The sequence below is a fragment of the Triticum dicoccoides genome, chromosome 5B, assembly GCF_002162155.2.
Source record: "Triticum dicoccoides isolate Atlit2015 ecotype Zavitan chromosome 5B, WEW_v2.0, whole genome shotgun sequence".
Lineage (NCBI taxonomy): Eukaryota > Viridiplantae > Streptophyta > Magnoliopsida > Poales > Poaceae > Triticum > Triticum dicoccoides.
This window is the reverse complement of record NC_041389.1, coordinates 631109656-631135653: the sequence shown is the minus strand read 5'-3', so window position 1 is coordinate 631135653 and position 25998 is coordinate 631109656.

Below are 25998 nucleotides of genomic sequence, written 5' to 3'. Positions count from 1 at the left end.
CAGACCAAAAAGTCGATTCAGTCGACTGAAGTGTGGCTTAATCAGAGCAGAGTAGCAGCACGAGCGAGGGGGAGAGCAACAGCAGTAGCTGGGTGAGCGAGCGATCGAGCGAGAGCCGGAGCAACAGCAGCAGCGCGAGCGAGCGAGAGCCGGAGCAGCAGCAGATCCGGCTGCTATGGACGCCGCCGCCGAAGGGGCCTCGCACTGGGGGAGAGCCACCGTGGAGATGTCGCCCGCGGCGCCGGCTTCAAGGTAGCCGCTCCATGGGGGTGCGGGATGGAGCACCCTCGGTGCCGGGAGGTCTAGTTAAGGAGAAGGTGCAATGCGATGAGTGTACAACCTCTTTGGTGGCGCCGACTAGGCCTCTGCTTTGTCCGAGGAATCAGTGAGGATGTTGCGGTTCCGGTGGAGCAGGTTAAGGCGGTGCTGTGGGGATGGAGCAGTCGCGATAGACGAGGCAATTGTCGGAGCAGCTCCTTGGAGGTGGAGGATGGGGCGGCTGAACCGGTGGGACGGCGAGATGGACGACGGATCCTCATCCGGGGAGGTGGACGAGGGACGTCGAGCTGTTGTGGTGGACGATGTCGTCGGGGAAGAGGCTCCGGCTGGGCAGCGGTGACGTGGCAGACGAAGGAGGGTGGGGTTTCGCGGCTGGAGCAGAGAGGTTATGGCAGCCTGGGATTTCGAATGGCGAAAAGGGGGTGATGGGAGGGGGTGAAGCATGACTTAGGGACGCGCTTGTCCAAAATGTAGGGTGTGTTACAAAAGTACCCCCCCCCCCCACCGATTTGAACTAGCGACCCTTTCGGCTCAGGGTTAGAAGGGGGATTTCACGTGTCGGGATTTGGCAGCTGTAGGGAGTTTTTGCGCGTGTTGTAATTTTGGGATAGAAAGGCGCGGGTTGTGAAGGCGCCAGTTTTGGGAGCACGATATCTGAATTTTTGGGATATAACAAGACGCGGGTTGAATTTTAGGGACAAGCCTAACGTGTAGTAATATTGTACTTGTACGTACCAAATCAGTTCACACTTCCCTCAACCAAAAAGAAAAAAAAAATAAAACTATTCACACCACACAAAGAGAGAGTCTTGCCCCGTTTTACTATACAAATGATATTCAAAGCTACTCCCTCCTTCCATCTATATAGGGCCTAATGCGTTTTTTGATGCTAACTTTGACCAAATATTAGAGCAATGATATATGACATGCAACTTACACAAAGCACACCGTTAACTTCGTCTGTGAAAGGTTCTTTCAATGATATAATTTTCACATTGTGCATGTCATGTACTATTAATCTTGTCAATAGTCAAAGGCGGTCTTAAAAATCTCATTACGGCCTATATAGATGGAAGGAGGGTGTATGAATCCATGTTATCTCCGATTAATATTTTTCGCTTGCTGTATAATGCATGTAAGCTACTCATACCAACATTTTAGTGCATTCCAAATGTCTATACTACCGCTGCAATTCGAACTAAATTTGAATTCGTTTTTCTATTTCAATAAGAATCTACAATCATGATTGTTGCCAACTTCAACCATCATTCGTGTATTACCTTAATAACACACCACATGATTACTATAGAGATAGATATGAACTATGTGTACTACATGAACTCGAATTCTATTTTTTGAATACACTTGATGTTGATTCCAAATAATAGTACATTTGATGTACTAACTATATATTCATAATCTAAACCATGTTCCATACGTACACCGTGTTTATCACACAAATTATAGTGCCCCTCCCCCTACATTATGACAAGTATTTAGACCTGAGTTGCAAAAGCCACACATTAGCCCAAATTATAATCAATGTTCTACATTATGATATCATCTTCAAGTATCCGTATCCACCTTTTTATAATGAATTATGATCTTTGTTCGTCTTTTACACCTTCACGATCCTCTTCTATTTGTAGCTAGATAGCGCTAACTTTCTATCGTGCATGCACACGCCCGGCCCCTCACACACCCTTAGCGTCCCCTCCATCGCGCACGTTCATTATTTCTCTTTAGGTCGTCCACCAGCGGTGTGTGTAGGCCCCCGGCTCCTTCTTTCTGGCACACACCGGTCGATATACCTCTCTAGCCAAGTGTGCCTACAACAAACACATATATACTTCCCCTCTTCTCTTCTCACCGTCCATGCCCCCATATGTTCAATACGATTCCATGCAGGTGCACACTCCCGCCCCTCTTTTCATTAATAACATGCTCGCACACTCCTCCCCCCTCGACATGGTAGGCCTCTCGCACCACCTCCTAGCCACACCCTCTCCCCTTGTCTGCCTCTCTGGACCTTATTTGCTTCTAACATATGCAGGCGTGTATATGAACTGATCTCCCTACATATAGCCAGGTCGACTATAATTCGTTTTCACCAAGCACCGATACACTTACCTCGCTAGTTATGTCTCTCCTTTTCTCGGACACATGACGGTTGATATTCCTATGTAGTTACGCATGCTTGCCACAACCATATCTTCTCCCCTCATCATCCTTGAATACCTACTGACCCATCTCTCACACGCACGTGCATAGATAGACAGACACCCCCCGCCCTCTCTTTGTCGGGGAAGCTGATCCACGAACACCTATGGGGCCGGTGGACCTGGCCCCTTTTCGGTTCGGCGGGGGGGGGGGGGGCGGAGATCCCACGAAGAGCAGATCGAGGCGAAGCACACGAGCAGTTTACCCAGCTTCGGAGCTCTCCGGAGAGATAATACTCCTACTGCTGCTTGTCTGATTGTATTGTGTTCCTGCTCGAGAGAGCTAAGTGTATTTCTGGCTTCCGAATGAGCCGAACCCCCCCACGTTGCGCATGATCCTCCTTTTATATGCTCAAGGGGTCACCGACAGGTGGCAATGCAGAGAAGGGTAAAAATGTAAAAAGGGGTTGCGGTTGGTACACCTACTTGCACAGTGTATCCTACCTAACCCTGACGGCAGGGGACAAAGGCATTAAATGCCCGTCTGTGTCGCCCAAACAGTGCAGAAAGGGACCGTCAGGGACGCCACCGTTCGCCATGATGGCGATCTTGTCAGCGTCGCATGCCACCGCGCACCGCTGGCTGCACAGCCTCCTGCCACGCGCGCCTGGAAAAGCCCCCAGAGCAACACGTTGGTGGATGCGCTGGAGCGTGGGTACAGGGTGGTTACTTGCCGCGGCAAGCGCCTTGCCGCGGTCGTCGTCTTGTCGCGCCCGGAAGCTTGTCGCTCGCCAGGCCTTGAGATGCCTTGGTTGGTCTTCCCGGCAAGCTCCTCTTGCCGGGGCCTTGTCGCCTTGCCGGGACATGTGGCGAGTCGCGGCAAGTTCCTTGGGATGCCTTGGTTGGCCTTCCCGGCAAGCTCCTCTTGCCGGGGCCTTGTCTCCCTGGCTTGAATACTTTGTTCTTGAATGGCTCCAAGGGAACCACGGAGGACCTTGGCGGTCGCCCGGCAAGCCTTGCCGCGGGGTGCTGCAACTGCCCGTGCACAAGTTCGGGATACTAGGGTACCCCTACTCTAGTACACTGACAGGAGCCCTCGGGCCTGGGCCACACACGGTGCCAAGCCCAAGACAGGGCACGGGCACGCGCGGCCTGGGTTACGCCGAATCTTACTCCGTATCCACCGCACCCTCCCCCAACGGCACGCGTTGAATGCGGCATCGTGGGAGAGATCGTGGGTGGTTTCTTTATTCGGAAGGGCGAAACGTCCGCCCCCTCCCTCTTTATAAGCAGGGGAAACAGGGGCAGTTTCCCCACTTCACCAGTTGCTACTCCAGTCTCGAAAATCTCCGCCGCTCCCTCCTTCTTCTCAAAGCCGAAAGAGAGCAGCGCTCCGCCCCCCATTGCCACCAGCTCCACCGACGCCGCCGATCTCCCCCGCCACCTCCGCCATGGCTCCGAAAGCCGACAAGGGGAAGGGCGTGAAATCAGCCGAGGCGCAGCGGCTCGCGGTGCTGCGAAAGGAGCGGGCCATTTTCCCCCCTCAGCTTGACGCGAAAGAGCTGAGGGAGTACTACTACCTCTTCTGGTCGACGGAGACGCGAGCGCATCCGCGCACGAGGGTACTCCCGGCCACCGCTTCGAGGCTGGCTTCGAACGTGTATCCCTTTTTCGCGTTGTTCTTCTACTGTGGGCTCTGCCCGCCTTTCTTTGAATTCTTTTGTGATATCATGAACACCTACGGGTTCCGCTTCCTTGATTTCACCCCCAACGCCATTCTGACCATGGCAGTTTTCACACATTTGTGCGAAAACTTTGTCGGAGTCCACCCAAATGTAGCCCTTTTCCGCCACTTCTTCATGCCTCGAGTCGAGAGAGGAGAGCCCCTTGCCGGAGGAATCGCTTGGATCTCGAGGGTCGGCAAGAAGGAAGCCTATCTGGAGGGAGAGCTCCGCAGCAAATGGGATGAATGGAGAGCAGAGTGGTGCTGGGTCGTCGAGGAGAACCCGCAGCCATTTACTGCCCTGCGCCAAGCCCCAATAGTACGCGACAACGATTGGAGTAATGTGGCCCTGGAAGATGATAGGTTGAAGATTGCCGTCACCCGCATTCTTCGCCTTAGGCTTGCCGGGCTCACTGTAGGCGCAGATTTCCTTCGCCACCGCATCGCCCCCCTGCAGGAGAGGGGGAGACCCGCCTGGGAGTTCCAAAACTCGGCGGATATCATGAGGCTGCGCCCAGGCCTCAACTTCAACTTCACTGTTCTAGAGCTGGACGCGATGCTCCTGGAGCTGTTCAAGCGCGATCCCCAGCATCCATTCATGTTGTCGCGGGACGTCGTTCCGCTGTGCAACAATTCTTCGCTTGACCGCATCCGCGCAATGATGCCGTTGTGCGACTCTCACGGAATCGTTCCAACCTGGCAAGAGCCGGCAGACGCCATCGTGCAGGAGTTCTTCGACGGCTTGGTCGAAGTGCCGGTCCGTGCTGATGAGCAGAAGAGCCTCACCCGTGACACCACCGATGCGGAGATGCAGCGCATCGCCACCAGGCTGGAAGAGGCGGCAGCAGCCGCTGCCGCGGGCGTGTTTGGGTTCACTGTGGAGGAGGCAGAGGCAGCAGAGGCGGCAAGCCTTGCCGAGCGAGAGGAGTTCGCCGGCGAGGAAGAGCTCGCCGGGCCTGAAGCTGAGCCGAGCGAGCCCGGCGAGGAAGAGCTTGTCGGGCCCGAGCCTTCAGACAGCTTGCCACAGGCGGAGCCCCCGGCCCCGCCAAGAAGGCGTCTCCGTAAGGCCGGGGACGCAGCGGGGCGGCAGACGAGCCAACAACCGCCGAGCCGTGCGACACACTCTACCGCGGCAAGCACTGTTGCCGCGGGAGCGCCTCACGCCGCTGCGGCAACTGGAGCGGGGTCTTCTCGGTCCACCGCCACTGCTCCTGCCAAGCGGGCGAGGGAGCCTACTCCTCCGCCTCGTCGCACCGGAGGCTAGCCGGACTTCGATCTCTCCGCGCTCAGATCCGATGAGGAAGAAGAAGAGTAAAATCCCTTGCCGTCCTTGTTGTTCTTCGATCTTTGTTGGCTTTCGTCTTGTATCTGACTTGCTTCGATCTGAATCCATTCCTTTTCAGGACGCTGGCCCAGAGAGCGCGAAGAGAGCCAAGGCCCCGGTGATTGTCATCGAAGATGATCCCACCGTGTCAGCAGGGGGTGTGTCTGAGACCACCTTGACGGACCCGGCAACTACTCCCCAAAGCAGCCCCCAGCGCAGCCCCCAGTGTAAGTTTATAGTTTACTTCCTGCCGTCAGGCGCGCATGGGTGCTCTTTTCTTTACTGATATCTTGACTGTTGGATTTGTGTAGGAGCAGAACAGCCTCACCAGGAATGCCCGGAAGCTACTCCCGAAGTGCCATCTGCTTCGACTATGCCGCCAAGGGAGGAGTCCCCGGCAAGGGAGCGCTCTCCGACAAGGGAGAACCATCTGGCAAGGGACAGTTCTCCGGCAAGAGACGGCACCAATGATCCTTCGTCGATTGAGACCGCGACCGCAAATCCTAACACAGGTAATTTTCTTGCCTGAAAACTTCCCTTGGGATCTTCTTCTTCTGATTTTCTTCTTGTATATTTGCTTGACTTCTCTCCCTTCTTCGGTCGTCAGATCCACCTACCGCGGAGCCGATGGAAACCGAGGCCGCCGGCGAGGAGAACGCGCGCGGCAACAATGACGACGCCGCCGCCACCGAAGAAGAGGCCGGTGCTGATGATCCCGCTGGCGAAGAGGCCGCCAAGGCTGCCGCCGCAGAATCAGGTGAGGGATCCGGCGATCGCACTGACGGCCCCGAGGCTGCAAGAGCGCCAGGCGCTACGCCGACCGCTGATCCCTCCGCCGATGCTGCAGCGCCAGGCCCCGAAGAGCCCCAGTCCGGCGCCTACATGAAGGCCGGTGACGGTATCTTCATCAAGCTCCCCTGGGCGTCAAGCTCCAGGGCGCCGGTCGAGGGAGAAACCTTGGATGGAGAGGTGCTCGCCTCCGCAGGGTTGATGGTAGTCGACCCGCCAAGCAGCAGCAGCGACGAGCCTGAAGAGGAGCGGCTGCTGCGATAGCTGACGTCGCTCTACCGTGCCCGACAAGCCAAGTTGGCCTCCCGAGAAGCGCTTGTCGTGAAGGCGGGAGTTGATATTGAGAAGCGCGCGGAGGAGCTCCGAGGCCTCAGGCAGGAAGCTCTCCGGTCCTTGGCGGAGGAGCGGGAGAAACTTCTCGAGGAGCGGAAAGCCTTCCTCCTCGAGAAGGCTGAAGCTGAAGAGAAGCAACGGCTTGTCGCCGAAAACTTATTCGCGCAGGAAGGAGAGTTGGCGCAGCGCAAGGTCAATCTTGATAGCCACGAGGAGGAGCTTGCCGCGCGCGAGCAAGCGATTGGCGGGGCTCTCAAGGAGGCAAAGGATGCTGCTGCAGCTGCCGAGGCCACCAAGAAGGAGCTGGAGACAAAGGTGGCGCAGCTGGAAACCGATCTCCGGGCGAGCGGCGAGGAGCTTGCCGCTCTCAAGCATGAGCGCGAGAAGGATGCTACCGCTCATGGTGAGCTGCAAGGTCTCCTCGCAGAGAGGAGTAAGGAGCTTAGCGCCGCCAAGGACTCCAATGCGGATCTTGAGTTGAAGTTGGCTACTTTGACTCAGACGCTGGACGGCGCCAGGGAGCGAGAGGTGGCCTTGTCGGAGAAGATCAAGGACGACGAGGCGCTGCTGGCGAATGCTGCTGCCGCCCACAATGCCTTCAGGGAGACCGTGGAGCACTGGACTGAGTGTCTGGTGAATATTGCCGCCGCCATCGACGGGGAGTTGGCGCAGCTGGGGGTGGAGGATCTCGGGTACTCCTCCGACGAGCACCTCCAACCCAGCGCCAAGCTCAGCTTGTTCTTCAAGGGTGTGGCGACGGCCCTCCAGCGACTCCGGGAGAAGATCCCAAAGCAGCTGGCCGACGAGTCGCGCAGGATCTGCGCGGGGGCTCTCCAGAAGGTGCTGATGAAGGTGGTGTTCCGCAATCCAGGCCTCAACCTCACCAACGTCCTCAAATCCTTGCCGCCGGATGCTGATCTGGATGTGCTCAAGGCCCTTGTCGCACCCATTGTGGACAAGGTGAGCGAGATTAAGAGGGTTGAGGGCAATCGCGTAGATTAGGCCGCCCGTTTTCTCTTTCTCTTTGTCGCTGCTGGTCATGTTACGAGAACATCTATTAGAGTCGCGACAAGTTATCTTGTAATATAACTCTATTTTGGGTAGAGATTTGCTATGTTATTCCTTTTACTTGATTCCTTCCTTTGTATGTTTTTACCCTACACTTTTAGGGAACTTGTCGGTGCAGGCACCTGGGCCGCGAGCGCTGAGTGCGGGACGTCAGCAGCCTACTGGCGGTGCTGCTTCCGACAAGAAACCTTGTCACAACTAATCGCAGCTCTCTTAAATTGTTGAGCGGACTCGAAACAAAGTAAGGGTGCAACTAGCTACGAGTTGGTTCCTTCACGCACAGGTTTTCCATACAAAGTACGGTCGTTCGAGGAGATAACTTAAAAATTTAAAACCGATTGCTCAAACTTTGGCAACTTAGCTTTTCTGTCGTTTGCTTCCCGGTAAGGCGAAACTTCCTTGAACGATGCCTGGTCCACACCATTATCTTCTTCATTCCCCCTGGCAAACTTGTGTGCGAGGAAACCTTCCTTTCCTTTTTGAGAAAAAGAAAGAAGAGAAAATAAAGGCATGGAGCCTTACGGCTTGTTATTGCTTACCGGGGGTTGTTGCTGCACAAAGTGTCAGATAGTGCATGCAAGTATAAAGTAGAAAGCATGAAATTGACAAGATGTGCGGAGCACATGAGCTTTACTTATGCACGGGATCTGCGCCCGGCTTTGTACAAAGGATTACATGCAACATCGGCAAGACTTGTACAAAAGGTGGTTGCCGGAACGGGTCCCGGCAACCACGCCCTACGGGTAAAACTTACGAAGATGCTCAATGTTCCAGGAGTTGCTCACCGGTACACCATCTTCGGTCTCAAGGCGGACAGCGCCAGGCCTAGTGACTCGTTTCACCCGATAAGGGCCTTCCCACTTCGGCGTCAACTTGTTGGAATTCTTGGCGGACTGAACGCGCCGAAGAACAAGGTCGCCTTCCTCGAAACTTCTGGCGTTAACTTTGCGGCTATGGTAGCGACGCAAAGCTTGCTGGTATCGAGCAGCTCGTACAGCAGCCTGAAGACGGCCCTCCTCAAGGAGCAGCGCGTCATCTTGTCGCAGCTGCTCTTGCTCAAGCTCATCATAAGCGAGCACTCGAGGTGAGCCGTATACGAGTTCCGTGGGGAGAACTGCCTCTGCTCCATAGACTAGAGCGAAAGGTGTCTGGCCAGTGGCTCGATTTGGCGTCGTCCTGATCGACCAAAGAACCACCGGCAGCTCCTCAATCCGGTTTCTTCCGCACTTGCGCAGCCTGTCGAAAGTTCTGGTCTTGAGCCCGCGCAGCACTTCAGCGTTTGCCCTCTCCGCTTGATCGTTGCTTCTCGGATGAGCAACAAAAGCGAATCAGACCTTGGCGCCAAGATCCTGGACATACTGCATGAAGGTGCGGCTCGTAAATTGCGTGCCGTTGTCGGTGATGATCCTGTTAGGGATCCCGAAACGGCAAACAATCGACCTGAAGAACTTGACTGCTGACTGTGCTGTCACCTTTCTCACTGGTTCCACTTCTGGCCACTTTGTGAACTTGTCGATTGCAATGTACAAGTACTCAAAGCCCTCGACAGCTCTGGGGAAGGGGCCGAGGATATCGAGCCCCCAGACCGAAAATGGCCAGGATAAAGGGATCGTCTGGAGAGCTTGAGCTAGCTGGTGTATCTGCTTGGAATGGAACTGGCATGCTTCACACTTGGTTACTTGTGTAGTTGCATCCTGGAGGGCTGTCGGCCAAAAGAAACCTTGCCGAAACGCTTTGCCGGCAAGTGCTCTCGCGCCAATGTGGTGACCACATATGCCTCCATGTATCTCTGCCAACAGCTTTTGTCCGTCTTCCCGGTGAATACACTTCAATTTCACACCGTTGAGTCTTCTTCTGTACAGTGTGTTGTCGACAAACTGGTACATACTTGACTGCCAGGCTACTCTTTCCGCTTCTTCTTGCTCTTCGGGAAGTTCTCCTGTCTGAAGGAAATGGAGATTCTGTTGTGCCCATGCTGGAGCTTGTGGCTCGACAACAAGGACTAAAGGCACATCTGCTGCTGCGGGAACATCCGCTTCTACGGCAAGAACTTGTGGCTCTGCCGGAGCTTGATGTTCCCCGGCAAGCTTGCTGGAGCAAAACTTGTCGGGAGCCTCTGCTTCAACGGAACGAACCCTAAGGCTTGTCGGAGCAGACTGTTCCTCAGCATCCTTGGTGTTGATCTTGGGGACCTTCTTGGCGGCGTCTTCGGGGAGCTCTGCCGGAAAATAGTCACCAGAAATCAATTTCCTCTTCTTGCTCCGTCCAGTTGATGGCATTACGGATGGTTGAGTCAGCTTGAGCACAAAGATCCCCGGTTCCACAGGTAACTTAAGTGCGGTGCACTTTGACAGGCCGTCGGCAATGTCGTTCTGAGCTCTTGGGACATGCTCCATCTGCAGGCCGTCAAAGTGCTCTTCTAGCTTTCTCACTTCATCAACGTAAGCTTCCATCAACAGACTCTGATAAATCTTGTTCACTTTGCGGACGACAAGCTGTGAGTCACCCCTGACAATGAGCTTCTTGATCCCAAGGTCTGCTGCGATCCTGAGGCCGGCAAGCAAACCTTCATACTCTGCAGTATTGTTCATTGCTTGCTCCTTGGGAAAGTGCATCTGGACTACGTACTTGAGATGCTCTCCGGTGGGTGCAACAAGTAGCACGCCAGCACCGGCGCCTTGCAGCGAGAAGGCACCATCAAAGTACATCAGCCACTCTTTGCTTGCTTCCTTGACGGGGATGCTCATTTCTGGAATTTCTTCATCTGGTGTTGGCGTCCACTCTGCTATGAACTCTGCCAGTGCTCTGCTTTGGATAGTTGAAGTGCTCTCAAACTTGAGGCCAAAGCTTGACAGTTCTAGTGCCCACTCGACAATCCTGCCTGTTGCTTCTGGATTTTGTAGTATCCTCTTCAACGGAAAGCGAGTGACAACTGTGATCTTATGTGCTTGGAAGTAATGGCGCAGCTTTCTCGAGGCCATGAGGAGGCCGAAAAGCAATTTCTGCATGCCAGAGTACCTTGACCTAGCCCCCTGCAGAAGGGAACTGACAAAGTAAATCGGGCGCTGCACCATTCTCTTCTGCATCTTTTCATGCTCCTGCGTAGATCCATCCTTGTCGGGACCAGAGCTTGCCGGTGAAGTCCCTTGCTTGTCGCTGGATGTGTCTGCCGTGGTTGCTGGCTCATCATCCGCCTCTCTCTCCGCTACTAACGCAGCACTAACCACTTGATTGGTTGCCGCTATATATAACAGTAACTTCTCTTGTGGCTTAGGTGCGACAAGTGTTGGAGTGGAGGACAGGTATCTCTTCAAGTCCTGCAACGCAGCCTCTGCTTCTGGAGTCCATTTCATTGGACCTGCCTTTTTCAAAATTTTGAAAAATGGCAGGGCGCGCTCAGCAGACCTAGAGATAAACCTGCTGAGAGCAGCTACACAACCGGCAAGTCTTCGTACATCCTTGACGCGCTTTGGTGCTTCAATCTGCTCGATGGCCTTGATCTTGTCGGGATTGGCCTCAATTCCGCGTTGAGACACAAAGAACCCGAGAAGCTTGCCGGAGGGGACTCCAAATACGCACTTCTCGGGGTTGAGCTTGAGGTTGATCTTGCGCAGATTTGCAAAGGTTTCGTCTAAATCTTGAATTAGGGTCGCTTTGTCCTTGCTCTTGACCACTATGTCATCCATGTAGGCTTCCACATTTCTGTGCATTTGCGGTTCAAAAGCATCATGGACTACCCTTGCAAATGTTGAACCAGCATTCTTCAAACCGAAAGGCATCCGTACAAAACAGTATGTGCCACATGGGGTAATGAATGCGGTCTTCTCCTCATCCTCTTCTGCCATGAAGATCTGATGATATCCTGAGTATACATCAAGAAATGAAAGCAAGTCACATCCGGCCGTGGAGTCAACAATTTGGTAGATGCGCGGCAAGGGAAATGGGTCTTTGGGACAAGCTTTATTAACATCGGTAAAGTCAATACAAAGCCTCCATTTCCCGTTTGCCTTGCGCACGACTACAGGATTGGCCAACCACGTAGGATGGAGCAGTCCTCTGACAAGGCCTGCTGCTTCCAATTTCTTGATCTCTTCTGCAATGAATTCTTGGCGCTCCAATGCATGTTTCCTGACTTTCTGCTTGACGGGCCGCACATGAGGACAGACGGCGAGATGGTGCTCGATTACTTTCCTGGGAACAGCGGGGATGTCAGACGGTTGCCATGCAAACACGTCGATGTTCGCCCGCAGGAAAGCAACGAGCGCGCTTTCCTATTTAGGGTCGAGAGTGGCGCTGATGATGAAGGTACCACCAGTGCCATCCTCCTTGGCGGACACCTTCTTGGTCTCTGGTGGAGCTACCATTGTCTTCTTACACTTGCCGGTGGAGCTCGATGGTGCGTCCTCGACGGTAGCGCAGCACTCCGAAGAGGTGCGCTTGCCGGAGTGGGCATCAGAGCTCTTGCCGGACATGGTCTTCTTCTTCCCCCCGGGAGCTTCAGCGGCAAGTGAGTTGTGATCTATTGCGGCTGCTGCTTCCCAGTAGATCTTGTCGGCGTAGATAAGAGCATCCTTCTTGTCGCTAGGGACAGAGATGACACTTATCGGGCCTGGCATCTTCAGTATGTTGTATGCATAATGAGAGGCTGCCATGAACTTGGCGAGTGCTGGACGGCCAAGTATCCCATTGTAAGGCAATGGAAAGTCAGCAAAGTCAAAAGTGACCCTCTCAGTCCTGAAGTTCAACTCGCTGCCAAATGTTACCGGCAACGTTATCTTTCCCTTCGGCTTGCTCCTTCCCGGATTGATTCCTTGAAATGTGCTGGTCTCTTCGAGCTCGCCATCAGGGATCTGAAGCTTCTGGAGTACCGCGGAGGAGATCAGGTTCAAGTCGGCCCCACCGTCAACTAGCATCTTAGTGACCTTGAGGTTGCGGATAGTTGGCGAAACCAACATCGGCAAGCACCCGACCGCAGTTATGCGATCTGGGTGGTCCTCAATATCAAAGATGATAGGCGTGCTGGACCATTTCAGAGGCTTGCATGACTCGACGGGTGGTTCTGCCGCATTGACTTCCCGCACCCACTGCTTGAGCTGGCGATGCGAAGTATGCAGAGAAGCACCACCGTCAACGCACAGGACCTCTGTGGCTTTCTGGAACTCCTGCTCGTCGGTCTCGTCTTCATCCATATCTTCATTGTCGTCGTCATCTTCATCCTTGTCGCGGCCGCGGGGAGGTCTGTCTCCTTGCCGCTGCTTGGCCTTGCCGCGGCGTCCTCCTCGGCCGGGACGTTTCTTGGTGGCTCCTCCAGCACCTTCCTGGGCCTTCTCCTTGTCACGCCGCTCGTATTCAGCCTTTTGTTGTTCTACAAGCAGCTCGACCTTCTTGCAACTCTGGAGATCATGGCCCTTGGTGCGGTGGATCTTGCAGTATTGCTTGTTGGTGCCGTCTTGCTTGTCGGTGACCGCCACATCTGCGGCAACCTCCTTGCCGGAGCTACCAGCTTTGGGCTTCTTGCCGGACTGCTCAACGACCAGCACCTCTTTGCCTCTTTTCTTCCTGTTGTTCCGCCGCCGGTTTTTCTTTGCCGGGGCAGTCTCCTCACTATCAGATCCTCCTGCTCCTGCATTCTCTCCGGGGAGTTTCCTCCCTTCCTCAGCACGCGCACACTTGTCGGCCAGGGCATATAGCTCACTGACGTCTCTGATCTTGCACATCGCCATCTCCTCCCGCATCCTGCGGTTTCGCACGTTCTGATGGAACGCGCTAATTACCGCAGTAGGGTGGACATCTGGGATGTTGTGTTGTACACGGCTGAATCTCTGAATGTACTTGCGAATGGGCTCTCCTTCCTTCTGGGCGAGCAGATGAAGGTCGCTCTCTTGGCCATGAGGCTTGTGGCCGCCTGTAAAGGCGCCGACGAACTGATGGCACAGATCAGCCCAGGAGGATATGGAGTTGTCCGGCAAGTGCATGAGCCAGGATCTGACATTGGGCTTGAGTACCAGCGGGAAGTAGTTGGCAAGGATCTTGTCGTCCCGCCCCCCAGCAGCTTGCACCGCGATGGTGTAGATGTTGAGGAACTCCGACGGATGCGTCTTGCCGTCGTACTTCTCTGGTACATCTGGTTTGAAATTCTTCGTGCTGGGCCACTGGACCTGCCGCAGCTCATGAGTGAACGCAGGGCAACCTACCGCGTACGGCAAGTCGCCCGGTTCCCCTCGCGCATGCATGTCAACAGAGGGCCCAGCGTGCTTGTCGGATTGACGTCGTGCTTCTCTTCGGTGCTCGATGCGAGTACGAGCGTCTTCTTGCTGTCATTCATGAAGAACTTGGCGCTGATCGCGACGAGCTCGTGGATCCGATGACGCAGTGGAGTCGCTGTCGAGGTGGATCCGGCAAGTTGGTGATCTTGGCCTTCGGGGTGGAGAGTGCATGGTGGTTGCACCCCCACCGGTTTCGTCACCACCGGCTCGTGCCTGGCAGTCCTGCCGCGGCTGCGATGCAGTTGGCTGCCGTGGAGTGTCGCCGTTGGCGAAGCCGATGAGACTCTGAATGGTGGCCCTCCATTGTTCGATCTTGTCTTCCGCTGGAGGGTAATCTAGGAGAAGCTGAGCTCGCGCCAAAGCTTCTGCTGGAGTGGTGGGCGGCAGTGGCGAACGGTGTGAGGAGCGGGATATGCTCGGACTTCTAACTATGTTAGAAGGAGCAGCATCCCGTCCAGGCGACCGTGTCTCGCTCGTGCCAGCATGTTGGTGTGCATGCTGGTCTTGAGCACCCCGAGATCCACCAGCTCGATCTTGTCCTAACGAACGTATGGTACTGCGAATACCATGACGCTGTCGGTCTTGCGCCTCCTGAGATGGGCGCGGGACATGTACGGACGCCGAGGTCTATGCAGCCTTGTCCTTGGACCTGGCAGCATCGTGAGCTTCCTCGTCGACGTCCGTTCTTCCGCCGGCATCTACTCCACCACCCATTTGCTCCGGTGGTGGTGGAAGCGACATGGACGGAGCAGCTGCCGCCGAAGCCTTCTTCTTCGGTGGCATGTCGATGAAGAAAATGAAGATCTAGCTCGTGTGAACGCCGGATCAGGTTCGCGCAATCTCAACGCCCCCTACCTGGCGCGCCAAAGATGTCGGGGAACCTGATCCACGAACACCTATGGAGCCGGCGGACCGGGCCCCTTTTTAGTTCGGTGGGGGGGGCGGAGATCGCACGAAAAGCAGATCGAGGCGAAGCACACGAGCAGTTTACCCAGCTTCGGAGCTCTCCGGAGAGATAATACTCCTACTGCTGCTTGTCTGATTGTATTGTGTTCCTGCTCGAGAGAGCTAAGTGTATTTCTGGCTTCCGAATGAGCCGAACCCCCCCCCCTACATTGCGCATGGGCCTCCTTTTATATGCTCAAGGGGTCACCGACAGGTGGCAATGCAGAGAAGGGTAAAAATGTAAAAAGGGGTTGCGGTTGGTACACCTACTTGCACAGTGTATCCTACCTAACCCTGACGGCAGGGGACAAAGGCATTAAATGCCCGTCTGTGTCGCCCAAACAGTGCAGAAAGGGACCGTCAGGGACGCCACCGTTCGCCACGATGGCGATCTTGTCAGCGCCGCATGCCACCGCGCACCGCTGGCTGCACAGCCTCCTGCCACGCGCGCCTGGAAAAACCCCCAGAGCGATATGTTGGTGGATGTGCTGGAGCGTGGGTACAGGGTGGTTACTTGCCGCGGCAAGCGCCTTGCCGCGGTCGTCGTCTTGTCGCGCCTGGAAGCTTGTCGCTTGCCAGGCCTTGAGATGCCTTGGTTGGTCTTCCCAGCAAGCTCCTCTTGGCGGGGCCTTGTCGCCTTGCCGGGACGCGTGGCGTGTCGCGACAAGTTCCTTGGGATGCCTTGGTTGGCCTTCCCGGCAAGCTCCTCTTGCCGGGGCCTTGTCTCCCTGGCTTGAATACTTTGTTCTTGAATGGCTCCAAGGGAACCACGGAGGACCTTGGCGGTCGCCCGGCAAGCCTTGCCGCGGGGTGCTGCAACTGCCCGTGCACAAGTTCGGGATACTAGGGTACCCCTACTCTAGTACACCGACACTCTTATTGATATTACACTCATACCCTCTGTCGGTGTCAAAACCGGCAGATCTTGGGTAGGGGGTCCCGAACTGTGCGTCTAGGCGGATGGTAACAGGAGACAAGGGACGCGATGTTTTACCCAGGTTCGGGCCCTCTTGATGGAGGTAAAACCCTACGTCCTGCTTGATTGATATTGATATTATGGATGTTTACAAGAGTGGATCTACCACGAGATCAAGGAGGCTAAACCCTAGAAGCTAGCCTATGGTATGATTGTAATGGTTGTTGTTGTGTCCTACGGACTAGAGCCATCCGGTTTATATAGACATCGGAGAGGGGTAGGGTTACACAGAGTCGGTTACAATGGTAGGAGATCTACATATCTGTATCGCCAAGCTTGCCTTCCACGCCAAGGAAAGTCCCATCCGGACACGGGGCGAAGTCTTCAATCTTGTATCTTCATAGTCTTGGAGTTCGGTCGATGATGATAGTCCGGCCGATGATAGTTCGGCCGATGATGGTAGTCCGGCTATCCGGACACCCCCTAATCTGGGACTCCCTCAGTAGCCCCCGAACCAGGCGTCAATGACGATAAGTCCAGCATGCGTGTAGTCTTCGGCGTTGCAAGGCAGGTTATCCTTCAAGTTCTACGTACCTGCCGAACAGTGTCCGGCTTCCTCATCAATGTTGCGCGTCTTGGCTTCCACGCCCAATAATGTCCTTCTTCCACACGTCGCGCGAATGTGAAAAGCCAGGGTGTCTTTTATGTTTTACCCCCTAGTTGTGCGAATAATCTGCCTATAAGGGGGGCAAGAATCCAGATCCAAATCACCATCTTCCTCCTGCAAATACTCATCGGAGCGCTTTCGACCAAGAATTCATTCCATCATGGACCGTCAGCGCGGCTCCTCTTGTCGCACTCCCAGCCCTTTGCCAGGAGATTGGAGGAGATGCTCTGTTCCGCACAACGAGCTGGTGAAGCTCCAAGCGGGGGGATATCTCCCTCCGGCCTTCATGGTTCCGGTTCGAGCCGGGCTGGCCACCTACAAAGGTGGGAAGCAAGCGGAGGTTACCCCAAATCCCAACAAAGGGGAGCGGGTATGCTTCGTCCCCTATCTGATAAGGGGGCTCGGATTTCCTGTACATCCATTCCTCTGCGGGCTCCTGGAGTTCTACAGACTCCAGCTTCATCACCTCACGCCCGCCTCAATCCTGCATATTGCGGGTTACGTAGCTCTTTGCGAGCTATTCCTGGGCGTCGAGCCCCACTTCGCGCTGTGGAAGAGGTTGTTCTGCCTTGTACCCCGCTCTCACGAGGGGTCCATATATCAAGTGGGCGGCGCCGAAATATGGCGCATTGCCGGGACCGGATATCCATCCGGAACCCCTAAGAAGGCGTCCGAAGACTGGCCTTCGGAATGGTTTTATATAGAAGACGCTCCACTGCCGGACCCTGTTCGGATCGGCCTCCCGGAGTTCAGCAATGCTCCTCTAAAGAAACGCCTTAGTTGGCGTCCACGGAGCCCCCAACTGGAGGAAGACAAGAGCGTCCATTATTTGATGGGCCGAATAAGGTTACTGGCCCATGCCGGGTTGACCATGATTGGAGTCATGGCAACATGCATTATGCGGGGGGTGCAGCCACTACAATACAGGGGCCACCCCATGTGGGATTTCAACGGGAAGGACGATGCCACCCGTCATGGCCGCAAAGGGCCGGATTCGGTCAAAGATCTGGTGACGATCCTGTCCGACCTGTATAAGGGGGAGAAGGAGGATTTCCTTCGGACGAACCCGTTAAATGGGTTCTCCATGAATAATCCTCGGCCTTGGGTAAGCGAACACTCTGCGTGCCTGACCCATGCTTTTTGAAACTTAAGTTTCTTATATTGTGTTCTTCTTTCGACGCAGGAGCTGCGCCGGATCGTGGAGGACATGCTAAGTCCAGCTCTGCAACCCGAGGATCCAGAGAGATCCCGGGATCCGGCCTCCGAAGAGGATCCGGACATAATGGTGGAGCAAATCGACGGGGTGTTCCACCAGCTCAGCATGGACAATGCTTTAGTCGCCATCACGGCTGACTATCCCGGACTATATCCAGCTTCCTAGGTGATTGTGACCGAAGTCCTGACACCGTCATTCCTTCCTTGCTTATTTCTGACCACCGTATACGATGGCGCTGTGTAGGAGGCGCCCCTAGGGCGAGAAGCCGAGCCCGCGGTGGCTGGCCAACAAAGGCCAGTCCGGACCAATTGGCGGAAGAGGAGCGCGGCGCGGACTGAAACGTCGCTGCAAAGGTGTAGCTCACAATTCATTATTTAGAGCAACGTTCCTAGGAAGCGTTTGAGTGCTCATGACTTTTGTAGGGAAAAAAGCGTCCGCCGGACTGCGGGCGTGGAGGCTGCCAATCCAACCTCTACCAGCCAGGCTCCAGCACCTGGTCTGGAGGGGGAGGCGAGCGCAAGGCGCGAGCCAGACGTTCCTCCGACGGAGGATGCCGACAGACTGTCCGCCACCAAGTCTGAGGTGGAGAGTGCCCTGAATCACAGGTGCCGCCGGACAGTATTTTGTGACGCGTGCTTCTCCCCCGAGGCGTTGAATGCCTTTAACGCGGGGGACGCGCACCTTCGGGCTGCTCAAGATGGTTTTACCAGAGCCACAGAGCAGTATGTAAAAGACATACGTGTAAGAGAATTTAATAGTTGTATATGCCAGTAGCCCCCAAGACTTAAAGTAGTTATATTAACTAATTTAAGGATCATATGAAACGTAGGATCTTACCGAGAAGAATACCCAATTGTCTCAGGAGCTGCAAGAGTGCAGGGCCCAACTTGAGGCCGCACTCTCTAGCGCAGGAGGAAACACAGGGGCCTCTCCTGGTAACCCATTATTTTAGAAAGATAAGTAGCGTTTGGCCTTAGTGCAAGTCTAAAAAATGACGGTGCAGGTGCTGCCGGACAAGATCCGGACAGGCAAGAACTTCTGCGCCAACTAAAGGCCGGCGAGAGGGTGCTGCATAAGGTGCAGCATGAAAGGAACAAGCTCCAGGATGCCCATGCCCAGCTTGGAGAAGAGCTGAAAGGCGTTCGGGCCGAGCTGTCGGGCTCCGTTAAGGAGAATCAGCGGCTTCGTCGCGGCATCTATAGTAAGTGCTTGAGCGAACTCCTTTGAAAATAAGAGTTTGGCGAGGAAGTCAATTTGATAGAATATGTCTACAGGTATGCTCACAGGTCGCCCTGTGGAGGAGATGCCCGTATCAACGGGTGATCAACTTCCCGAATTGTTGCAACTGATCGAACGAGTTTGGCAGGAAATGAGCGGCGTCAGCCAGGCTTTATGGCCAGCCTTCTCCTTACCCGAGGGTCTTGGGGAGCTTGCGGAGAAGCTTCAGGGAGTGCGGCAGCGCTTCCATTTATGGAAGATTTCGGCATGCCGCCAAGGTGCCAGGGAGGCCTGGGCCATGGTAAAGACGCGGTACAAGAAGGCGGATCCCAACCACATGGCCGAAGTCGGACCTGTGGGGCCCGATGGGAAGGAGATCCCTGTGAGTTTAGTATATGGCCAAGTAGAGCTGGCCGCTAAATTTTCCCAACAGGACTGTAAATTAGACAACCTGTTAGACGGGATTGAGGAAGAATACAATCAGTCGATTTGACAATGTATTATAAAATGACATATAAAATGCCTTCTAGCCAGATTGTAGATCATTTGTCTTTGCTGACATTTTCGCTTCGACCTCGGGACCCTAGAGTCCGGAGTGTGTCTGAATACCTTCTCGGTTATGAAACAACCGGGGTATGCATGGAGACCAGGCGTAGGGGTCATTAGTGCTTTATCAGACAAGTGCCCAACTAGTTATGTTATATTACATGGCTAGTAAGAAACATCTTCCAGGGAGAATAGTTCCGTTAAGGGTTCCTTTCCTCTGGGGGTGGCATGCCCTAAAGTGCATGTCCAGACTGCGAAAAAAGCAGAAAAACATCTGGGGGCAGATAAATAAGTGTATAAAAAATCATCTTTTAAGTCACCGACCGAATATTCCCTTAAGAACGCTAGCTTTCGGCTTCACCCAGTCTGAGGTACACATCCGGCTGACCCGACAGTAACAATCGCAGAGGTGCTCCCTTTACCTCCTAGCCGAACAATCGGGAACGTAGGGGTAAGCACAGGAGCCAGGCAACCCATCTTGGCCAAAACTTAAGTCATATCGATGCATATAATGGTGAATAAAAGGTACATGTGGAGGCTTGACACATGTGCTAGGCATGAAGCCCTTATAATTAAGCTTCTGGTAAAGAAGCCCCCAGGTATAGTGAGTGCGGATAGCACATCAATTGCGCGCGAACGTTGCGCAAGTAGGCCCTTTAAGGCTTGGATGAATAGGGTTGAGAAGAAAAAGATAAACAAAAGGCAACTGAAGTTAAAAAAATTTGGACGGGGGGAAAGGGACGAACTCTTAGTCCGGCGCTAGGCATAGAATCTTCGGAGGCGGGCTGCGTTCCATGGGTTCGGCTCGAGTCGGCTATCCGATGCATTTCGTAGACGGTACGCTCCGCCGGTCAGGACTTGATCGATGATGAAGGGGCCTTCCCATTTGGGCTTGAGCTTGTCCTTTTTCTTGTCCGGCAGGCGTAGAACCAGTTCGCCAACGTTGTAAGTCTTGGCCCGTACTTCTCTGCTTTGGTATCTTCGAGCCTGCTGCTGATAGAATGCGGAACGAGCCTTGGCGATGTCGCGTTCTTCCTCCATTGCGTCCAAGCTGTCCTGCCGATCCAACTCGGCTTCTCTTTCTTCGTACATGCGCACTCGAGGTGAGTCATGAATTATGTCGCAGGGCAAAACTGCTTCTGCGCCGTATACCATAAAAATGGTGTGAATCCGGTAGTACGGTTAGGCGTTGTCCGCAGCCCCCAGAGTACGGAGTCGAGCTCCTCTACCCAGTGCGTGTCAGATTTCATAAGGGACCGCACTAGTGTGGGTTTGATGCCGCTCATTATTAGACCATTTGCTCGTTCCACTTGACCGTTGGTTTGAGGATGATAGACTGAAGCGTAATCGAGCTTGATGCCCATATTTTTGCACCATGATTTAACCTCATCGGCCGTGAAGTTCGTGCCGTTATCGGTGATGATGCTGTGGGGAACACCATAACGGTGTACTACCCCGGATATAAAGTCTATCACTGGTCCGGACTCTGCCGTTTTTACTGGCTTGGCCTCTATCCATTTGGTGAATTTATCCACCATGACCAATAGGTACCTTTGCTTGTGGGTTCCCCCTTTAAGTGGTCCAACCATGTCAAGCCCCCAGACCGCGAACGGCCAGGTAATGGGTATAGTTTTGAGGGCGGTGGGTGGCATATGGCTCTGATTAGCAAAGAGCTGACAACCGACGCATCTTTGGACTAAGTCCTGAGCATCTGCTCGGGCCGTCGACCAATAAAATCCTGTACGGAATGCCCTTCCTACAAGGGCCCGAGCTGCGGCGTGGTGTCCGCCTAGTCCGGCATGAATTTCAGCCAGGAGGTTTCGCCCTTCCTCTTCGGAGATACACCTTTGAAGGACTCCGGTTGTGCTTTTCTTATAAAGTTCTCCCTCATAGACCTTGTAGGCTTTAGATCGCCGGACAATGCAGCGGGCCTCATTTTGGTCTTCGGGAAGCTCCTGCCTAAGCAAGTAGGCGAGGAATGGTTCTGTCCATGGGGCAATTACTGCCATTATGTCGTGGGCTGAAGGTGTTATGTCATCGGCTGAATCGCCGGTTGGTGCGGCTTGTTCCGGTTTGTTATTTCCGGACTCCTCTTCCCATAGAACGGATGGCTTGAAGAGCCGTTCCAGGAAGATGTTAGGAGGGAGAGTGTCGCGTTTTGCGCCGATGCGTGCCAGTATGTCGGCTGCTTGGTTATTATCCCGGGCTACGTGATGGAATTCAAGTCCTTCAAACCGGGCTGACATTTTTAGGACAGCGTTGCGATATGCTGCCATTTTCGGATCTTTGGCGTCAAAGTCTCCGTTTATTTGGGATATTGCAAGGTTTGAATCCCCGTGCACCTCTAGGCGTTGAATGCCCATGGAGATTGCCATCCGGAGACCATGCAAAAGGGCCTCGTATTCGGCTGCGTTATTGGAGTCCGTGTACATTATCTGAAGTACGTATTGGACTGTGTCCCCGGTCGGGGACGTCAATACGACGCCAGCCCCCAATCCGGCTAACATTTAAGAGCCGTCGAAGTGCATAATCCAATTGGAGTATGCGCCGTACTCTTTAGGGAGTTCGGCTTCGGTCCATTCAGCGACAAAGTCAGCCAAAACTTGTGATTTTATAGCTCGCCGAGGTTTGTAAGTTATATCAAATGGTAAGAGCTCAATGGCCCATTTTGCAATCCTGCCCGTCGCGTCGCGGTTGTTTATAATGTCGTTAAGTGGTACTTCAGAGGCCACTGTTATCGAACACTCTTGAAAGTAGTGTCAGAGCTTCCGGGATGCCATGAACACCGCGTATGCTATCTTCTGATAGTGCGGGTAACGGGACTTGCAGGGGGTTAACACAGTGGATACGTAGTATACTGGTTTTTGAAGAGGAAATTTATGCCCTTCTGTCTCTCGTTCGACGACGAGTACCGCGCTTACAACTTGATGCGTTGCTGCGATGTATAACAACATTGGTTCGCCCAGGTTGGGCGCAGCCAGGACCGGATTTGTTGCCAATATGGCCTTTATTTCTTCGAGTCCGGCGGTGGCAGCATCTGTCCACTCGAAGTGTTCGGTGAGCCTAAGGAGGCGATAGAGGGGCAATGCCTTTTCTCCTAGACGGGAGATAAAGCGGCTTAGAGCCGCCACGCATCCAGTCAATTTTTGTATTTGCTTGAGGTCTTTTGGGATATCTAGCTATGACAGAGCTCGGATCTTGGCTGGGTTTGCTTCAATTCCTCTACCGGATACGATGAAGCCCAGCAGCTTTCCAGCTGGTACGCCGAAAACGCATTTTTCCGGATTCAATTTGATGTCATATGCTCTGAGGTTGTCGAATGTGAGCCTCAAGTCGTCTACTAGAGTTCCGACGTGTTTAGTTTTGACGACTACGTCGTCTACGTATGCCTCTACTGTTTTGCCGATCTGGGTAGCCAGACATGTCTGAATCATGCGCTGATATGTTGCGCCGGCGTTTTTAAGTCCGAAGGGCATCGTGTTGAAGCAGAATGGTCCATATGGAGTAATGAATGCTGTTGCGGCTTGATCCGCTTCTGCCATCTTGATTTGATGATAGCCGGAGTATGCGTCCAGAAAGCACAATGAATCGTGCCCTCTAGTGGCATCGATGATTTGGTCGATGCGGGGGAGGGGGAAGGGATCCTTTGGGCAGGCTTTATTTAGGTCTTGGAAATCGACACATATGCGCCAGGATTTGTCCTTCTTTGGTACCATTACCAGGTTTGCTAGCCAATCCGGATGTTTGATGTCTCTGACGAATCCGGCTTCCAATAGTTTGGCTAGCTCTTCTCCCATTGCCTGTCTTTTGGGATGTTTAGGCTGTGTTCTGCCAATCTGTGTGGGATTCCGGGCATATCCGAGGGGTGCCAGGCAAAAATGTCCCAATTTTCCCGAAGGAATTCTCGTAGTGCGGCGTCTACATCAGGGTTCAATTGTGCCCTGATGGAGAACGTCTTTGTCGGGTCTGTTGGGTGGACCTGGAATTTTACTATTTCATCTGCTGGTTTAAAGGAGGTGGACTTGGATCTCTTATCGAGTATCACATCATCCCTATTCACCATAGAGCGCAGCGCGGTGAGTTCCTCTGCCGCTAGGGCTTCGGATAGTGCCTCTAAGGCTAATGCGGCTGTCTTGTTTTCGGCGCGGAGTGCTATGTCCGGATCACTAACGAGAGTGATTATTCCGCCGGGCCCAAGCATTTTGAGCTTCATGTACCCGTAATGGGGTACGGCTTGAAAAATTGTGAATGCCTCTCGTCCTAATATAGCGTGATATCCGCTGTTGAACGGGGCCACTTGGAACGTGACTTCTTCGGATCTGTAATTGTCCGGCGAGCCGAATACCACATCGAGTGTGATTTTTCCTGTGCAGCGCGCCTCCCGGCTAGGGATTATTCCTCTAAAGGTTGTGCTGCTTCGCTCAATGCGGCTCCAGTCTATTTCCATTTTTGAAGGGTTTCCTCATAGATGAGGTTTAATCCGCTGCCGCCATCCATGAGGACTTTTGTAAGTCGAAAGTCGTCCACTATTGGACTAAGTACCAGTGCGGCTGGAGCTCGGGCTGTTCGGAATTTAGGTTCGTCGCTGGCGTTGAAGGTGATGGCTGTGTCGCTCCATGGATTGGTTGTTGCTACTTGGTAGACTTCAGCGAGGCTGTGGATTGTTCGTTTCCGCATATTATTTGATGCGAAAGTCTCGAAGACTGTTGATACCGTATCGGTATTGTTGGAGTGGTTTTCCGGGGCTAGTAGCTCCTCTCCACTTTTGGCCACCTGCCGTAATATCCAACATGCTCGAAGGCTATGTGTTGGGACGACGCCTTCTGTACTGTGAATTTTACAGGGTCCGCTAAGCCATCCCTCCAGTACGGTTCCATGCCCTCTATGGGGTATTTGCTTTTTGGTTTTTGTATCTGGTGCCTGAGTGTAATGCACCCTTTTGTTGCGGACTAGGGTTGCATTCGGGGCCGGATTGTCCCAAAACTTATTTTCGGTTGTCCGGAAACTCTCCATCGCACAGTACTTTCGTACTATGGACGCCAGGTCGGCGAAGCGTGTAATTTCACGACGGCTGACGGCGTTCAAGATTCCCTCGTCCGTGCAATTATTGCAAAAAATTGAGATTGTGTTTTCCTCTCGGCAGTCCTTTATCCTGTCCATAACCAGGAGGAATCTGGCCCAGTAGTGATGTACTGTCTCAGCGGGCTCTTGCCGGATTAGAGATAGATCGCATATGTCTGGGCGGGTGGGTGGAATTAAGTCCGGAACCCTACCCATCTCAAGGCTCGAGGGCCGAGAAGTTTCCAAATTTGTAAGCTTGGATTGCTGGACGTTGTCCAACAAGTCTGGTCTGATGCCTGACTTTAAGTTCAGTGCTCGATCGAAGTCCGTCCCTCCGTGGGAATCCGGCATGGGGGGTTCAGGAGCCCGGACATGACTAGTTTTCAATACAGGAGAAGAGTCGCCGCATTGTTCCTCTACCACTGCAACGTGGTGGGTGACCTGGGGGGAGTTAATCTCTCTCAGATCGGTTTTAAGCCCAATCTGATTGTAGTTTGTAGCGACTCCCAGGGCAGCGATGCGATCCAAGAGCACGTTTACGGACGAGAGCTCTATTGGATCCAGCCGCTCGGCGTATTCCGAGCTGACGTAAAGATTGCTTTTGACGACTTGAGAGGTCATTGTCGAAGTGGTAGCTGGACAGGCGGTCATAAGAAAACCACCTAGCCGGATAGTTTGGCCAGCGGCCAAGGCTCCTTTGGTGAAAATACCGTCCTTGAAGACGGGAGGATGCATCCTTCCTATCGGTGACGGCACAGAGGAACTCTCAATGAAAGGACCAATGTCGGTGTCAAAACCGGTGGATCTCGGGTAGGGGGTCCCAAACTGTGCGTCTAGGCGGATGGTAACAGGAGACAAGGGACACGATGTTTTACCCAGGTTCGGGCCCTCTTGATGGAGGTAAAACCCTACGTCCTGCTTGATTGATATTGATATTGTGGATGTTTACAAGAGTGGATCTACCACGAGATCAAGGAGGCTAAACCCTAGAAGCTAGCCTATGGTATGATTGTAATGGTTGTTGTTGTGTCCTACGGACTAGAGCCATCCAGTTTATATAGACACCGGAGAGGGCTAGGGTTACATAGAGTCGGTTACAATGGTAGGAGATCTACATATCCGTATCGCCAAGCTTGCCTTCCACGCCAAGGAAAGTCCCATCCGGACACGGGGCGAAGTCTTCAATCTTGTATCTTCATAGTCTTGGAGTTCGGTCGATGATGATAGTCCAGCCGATGATAGTTCGGCCGATGATGGTAGTCCGGCTATCCGGACACCCCCTAATCCGGGACTCCCTCACCCTCCGTTTTTCTAGCAGGCCTCTCCCACCATTTGTGAGACGCCACTCCACCACCAACCCTCCGACGCTCTACCTTTGTCTTTTTCCCAACCTTATTCCTCTGCTACACATATCCATGGATGTCGATCGATCTCCCTCAATACATAGCTAGGTCTCTCTCCTTCCCCACACATATACTAGTCGACCGG